The following is a 6,196-nucleotide window of genomic DNA, read 5'->3' as shown; positions in this document are numbered from 1 at the left end:
ATATTCTCGTATTTTTAAACATAACAGAGTGATAAACACATTGCAAAGGGTTTGACGGTTATAAATTTTCCTGATGCTAACGTTCAAGAATTGTTGAACTCACACTCGAAAAAATCGATTTTCCTTCTCTAATAAATATCAATAATAAATGCCACTTGATCAATCGTCAAGCATCTTTCAAGATATAGTTAAAATTCAATAGACTCGCAAAGTCTCTTGATTAACGTTTTGCTGCTATTTATCGCAAATTCAATGACTATTATCGTTGTATTTACATATATTTTCAATTCCTACAACAATTATCGCGCAGCGAAATCGATTTCGTATTGAATATAGTAGAACAGATTCGATTTCTTCGATTTCATGGGACTCGTACACGAGATTGATAAGAGAAAATTCTGTGAAAAATCTGTTCTATCAGTCATCTTTTGAAAATTAAAAAGACACACAAAGTACAAAGAAACACTTTATTCTTCTATTTTTCTCGACAGTGTCTTTAAAAATTTTAAATATCGTAAAAGAATAGCGAAAAAGAATATCATTATACTGAACAAATACACAAAGAAAAGTCCCTTCAGGGCTTTGAGTAGAGCTACATGTAATTACATCATGTTATTCGCACACTAGTGCACTCAGAACTTTTTTATGGAGTGTAGAAATGTCACGTAAAAATAATATCTTAGCGAGCTAAATTTCTACATAAAACAAACTTAGGTACAGCAAACTTATGTTCAATTAATTTTAGATAAATAATTAATCGAGTTTTTAAATTTGCTACAAACAAGTATCATGTCTGACTTAATTGTTATTAAAAGAATATATCATATAGATTAGATAAAGCAATAAAGGTATAAAGATGCAGAATTTCTAGTGCATGTTTTACGCTGCGATATAATCGTAAAACAATAAAGCGAACGTACAGCATTAATGAGAATCGAGATTGAAATCTCGTTACTTTTTACTCAACGCAAATAAAAGAGAAAGACACACAGGCTCTATTGTCACTGTCAGACAGGTAAAATGGTTCCACCTACGTTGTTTCATTATCTTTGTTATAGAAATGAGTTGAAGGTAGTTGCGACCGATTTATTTGTACGATTTATTTGTCTCTACAAGAATCAAATAATTAGTTTCAAATTTCTTTTTTCTCCATTAATTAATTAATTAATATTTATCATAATTTATAATTACTATAGAAAAATTGTCGAATAGAAAAATATTTTTCAGAATTTTCCTCTCTCTCGCGCATGATTCATTATTTCTTTTTTTATTTTAATATTCTTTAATTTCTCTCAAAATATTTATTTTAAAATATTGTTATGATTGTGAATTCCAATTAAAATAAAAACAAAAACAATAATTAAAAAATATTTTAAAATAATTGTAAAACAAACATCTTTCGGATATGAAATTTATACAAATGCTGTCCAGATTTACAGAGACAGCCGACGCGCTTGATACTTCCCGATCAAAACACGAAAGAAATAGCCGGCCTAGAAAGGAATCGCGGTTTTTAGATTATGTTTAATGGGGCAAACACGACACAATCGTCGCCGTTGATTTTTATGCGACAGTACAATTCGTCCGGAATGTGATTCTTTCTCTCTTTTCTCCTTCCACGTGATTTCATTCGCGCATTGCGATTCAAGCGCTCGGTAAAATAAGCTTGTTAAAATAATATTTACGCTCAAATGCTATTTAAGCGGACAACTTTTTCCTGACATAATACTAGTAATAAAATTCAACGATATGATTCGTGTTGCTCGAGCAACACAAATGGTGGATGGACACTTTATTCTTTTCTATTCCACTTTTTCGAAATTATACGATACGAAAAAAATATAAACTTGTTATAAAATCTTTTATGACATTTTTTTGTAATTTATAAAATTAATATTAATTAAATATTTATCAAATTTATCAAATTTATAAAATTTTTCCGTAAATCTTGAGTTCTTTTTAATTTAGCTTAATTGTAATTCAAATCAAAATAATATATAATTATTTTCTTCCCTTTCTATTACATTTAATAAATAATTATATATGTATGTATAAGTCTTTTTCGACATTTTTAATTAACATTATCACGTAATTGGCAGATTCTTTCTATCAGTTAAAGGTGAAATAGTCCCTAAAATAAAGATATAAAAAATTGAAGTTGTAAAAATTTTTATTATAAAACCAACATAGATATATTTTAGAAAACCGACACAATTCTATCCTATAGACGATCTATTTGTAAAATACTCATTAAAATTCACTGAAAAATTGATTTTAAGAAAGAAATATTTGAGTAAGAAGCTACTATTTATAATGACGAGTATTCCGCATCTATATTTATTTTCCTCTCCTTCGGATCTCGTCAGATTGTATAGTTTTTCAGGAATGTTTCTTCGTTTCATCTCTACTTGTTATTTCCGGTTTTATCGCGCGTCTGTAATTATTGCATCTATGTGAAAAAAGAAATAAATTATTTATAGTCACTCAATTAAGTAACATAATAATCAACAACAGTTTCAGTCAGTAGATAAATTTCACGAATCTAAATAAACAAATTTAAAAAATGAAGAGTAAACATCTAGAATTATATATATAGGTCAATGTTTATGATATAATTAATCTCAAGCTTATTATCAAGAGACACGATAGCACTAGCTATCTTAGAAAGTTGGAAACAGTTGAATAGTACAATTACAGACTTTGTTTTGCATTGAAAGTATCACGTGATGTAGAGTAAATCTCGTTTTGCGTGGATGCCTTTAAGAAACATATTTCATTTTTCTTAAAATATTTGATGGACATTACCCCGTTTTATAAGCAAATCTAGTCTATTATAGTGTTCCACTTATCTATGGAATTACAATTTTCTCTTTTCTCAGAATATCAATATACAGGGTGTCCGATTCGTGAGGGACCAAACGAAAAGTGATGATAGATTGGGTCAAACTAAGAAGAAAAGTCCTCTACCATTTTGCAAAATTCGCAATAATTATTAAGTAATAAGCAAAAATGAAGGTTACCTTTAATTTTTTAAATGGAATCCCTTATTTTTTATTATGTATTCTTATAGCTTATCTCGAGAGCTTTCCAAAACACTATAATAAAGTATTTCTTCATTGAGTACTTTTCGAGTTATGAGGCTTGAAATAATTTCTTAATTTTACATAAACCGTAAAATATCTTGTAAAATATTCATTTTTCGATTATCTTAATTCTTATCTCAATACTTTTATATGCAAAATAATGAGAGGAATCAATTGGTGTAAAAAAAAACATAGTTGTTTTTAAGAAAAAAAATGTGTTAATTGCAAATTAAATTTTTTTTTTAAAACAACTATGTTTTTTCTTTACACCAATTGATTCCTCTCATTGTTTTGTATATAAAAGTATTAAGGTAAGATAATCGAAAAATGAATATTTTACTAGATATTTTATGGTTTATGTAAAATTAAGAAATTATTTCAAGCCTCATAACTCGAAAAGTACTTAATGAAGAAATACTTTATTATAGTGTTCGAGATAAGCTATAAGAATACATAATAAAAAATAGGAGGTTCCATTTAAAAAATTAAAGGTAACCTTCATTTTTGCTTATTACTTAATAATTATTGCGAATTTTGCAAAATGGTAGAGGACTTTTCTTCTTAGTTTGACCCAATCTATCATCACTTTTCGTTTGGTCCCTCACGAATCGGACATCCTGTATGAGTACATTACATAAACAAAACTCGATTCTAAGAAATACTGTATATTTTTCAGTATAACACACTTATCGCTATTCTTCTATTTGATGACTAATTGATGAATATGTTCGTTTTACATGAGGTGTGTCTATTGAATTATGTATACTTAGGGGATAGCTTAGGGATGATGTACATACACGCTCAATTATAAGTGAGAACGCCTTATTGCGGTATCTATAATAAGAGTCAGACAAAACACGTGAAGAAGAATGATAGATAATTTATGATTTTGTTTCCTCAAAAATATTTAGAATATGAAAATACATCTGGATCTCAAAGTCTCAATTCGTTTTATCATTTTGCTTTTATATTTTATTGATCATTATTGCAGAACAAGTTTCCATTTATTGAATACGCAGTATCTCTCATCGTATAATAATTTTATCGATGTATATCTTGTAAGCGAAATTGAAATATGCATAAATATGTAATATATCAATCTTTCTTGGCTATATATCCGTTTATCGCAATATACTCAATATAGCATTGAAAATTTCATGTTTCACAGAATTAATAAACATGGTATGCAAGTAATTATTCTGTCTATGTGCATTTAATTCGGTACTTTAACATCGGAAAACTCAGGTGCAAATTAATTAGAGAATTGCGTTTTACTTCTCTTTTGTTTCAATGATATATGCAATTATTTGTAATATTTTACTTTCAAAATATCACTTTCAAAATATTTTTTTGAATTGATAAAGTCACACACGTTGATTCAAATGCGTTATATATCCTATAATACATTTCTATCAACTGTCTATTTTACTATATGAAATAATCATTGTAATCATTGTAATATCTATCATATTGCGTTTACGATCATTTCTAACATCAGCTAGATATTCGTTCAATGTGTATCATCAGCCGCTAAAAACTATTATTTATGTGCATCAATATGTGGTCGAAGTACAGTTAAGAGCGCAACTATGTACAAATGTTTTTATGGCTTTTTTACTTTGGTTTGCATCCGCAAGATTTGAGATATTGACCGAAGAACTGCGGAAAACCACAGTTTACTACTTGTGTTTACTATTTGTCCAAGTATATTAGAAAGTATTTATCAATACTTATTCAGATAAATGTCATCGATCTTATATTTGTACAATTGCGAACATTAATGACTCTCATTAAAAACTTCCCAAAAATGGCAATAACGTATACAATAAAATAATGCTTCTTTATTACAATTATTTTTTAGGTAGAGATAAAATGTTAAAGAACATTAAAGAATTACTCTCTTGCATAATAATTTTCCAAGTTAATTACAAGTTCCTTTTTTTCTTTTTTAATTTTAATTTTATTTTTCTTTTTTACTTTTTCAATTTTAACTTTATTTTTCTTTTTTAATTTTTTTATCAACTCAGTTACTTTAAATTTTTTGATAAACATAGTTTATACGCGTTACATATTTATAAGATATGTTATAATTTAATATATTTCAAACTTGTGCGAAATTGTTGAAGAATCTCGGTCAATATAACATACTCTAAATTATATTTCCCAGTATTTGTAATGTTGCGAAATTAATACAGGAATAATATCGCGGCAATAAATAAATTAGAGGCGCGTAGGAATCTCGATAAACTAAAACGAAGCTTCAGCAGGATTAATAGAGGCCAAGATAATTTTATTCAATATTATGAGATTTTATTCTCGTACTCGATAATAGCAAAATAATTAAACGTGACACACACACACACACATGTACACCACGCATACGTGCCTCCCGATTATGCCGGCCGATGCAAAACTACTGAAAATGTCACAGGCGTGACAGGCTTCGGTGGATGGATGTTACTGGATCGGGTTAAGTGGCTTTGGAGAAAGCCAGCTTATACCTCCGCCTTTTCCTTATGAAGTCACGAAACCGTAGGCGGAATACCTCTATGCGGTATGAGGTACCCATCAGCAAATCATCACGTCGGCCTTCACCTGCCGGTCGCGTCGTCGATGCAAATCGATAAGGAACAATAACGTCGCACGGTCGTACATCAAGAGGTTTTATTCCCCTAATCGGGACAACGCGCGCGTGGACAGGGACCCGAAAGGCCCGCGGATTTGCATTCGCGGGTATTTCGTACGTGAAAGTTGTATTTGAGGCTACCGAGAGTCGTCGCTTGATAGCGATTCATGAAGGCTTTTTTCGATGACCGGAACGGTACATACGCGGTAAATATTTCTACCGCGATATTAAAGAATATGAATTTTTCGATGATTAACTCGAGTGTCCAACAGACTCCGCACTTTAATTTTAATTATTTCAAAATAATGATACAATTTAATGGTAAAATTTTATCAGGGAAAACACTGATTCTTTCCCTCCAAATATTATTGTAATTTTCTAATTATTATGTAGTCGATTTTATTTTTCTCTTTTAATTTTTTTTAATTGTTTGTGTATAAAAATTTTCAAATTTAACATGTTACAAAATATATCCCAGATGGGATAC

General features: G+C 29.3%; 1 protein-coding gene across 2 annotated transcripts in view; it reads right to left on the bottom strand.

Moving 5' to 3' along the window:
• Positions 1-6,196, bottom strand: part of Npf (neuropeptide F) — a 93,513-nt gene that overhangs the window by 39,148 nt on the left and 48,169 nt on the right. The gene's annotated exons all lie outside the window — the stretch shown is intronic.

The sequence above is a fragment of the Camponotus vicinus genome, unplaced genomic scaffold (genome assembly GCF_025532165.1).
Source record: "Camponotus vicinus isolate PSW18456_S1 unplaced genomic scaffold, iyCamVici1.0 SCAF_12, whole genome shotgun sequence".
NCBI lineage: Eukaryota > Metazoa > Arthropoda > Insecta > Hymenoptera > Formicidae > Camponotus > Camponotus vicinus.
The sequence above is the reverse complement of the archived record's forward strand: the minus strand, read 5'-3'. Positions and strand labels throughout refer to the sequence as shown.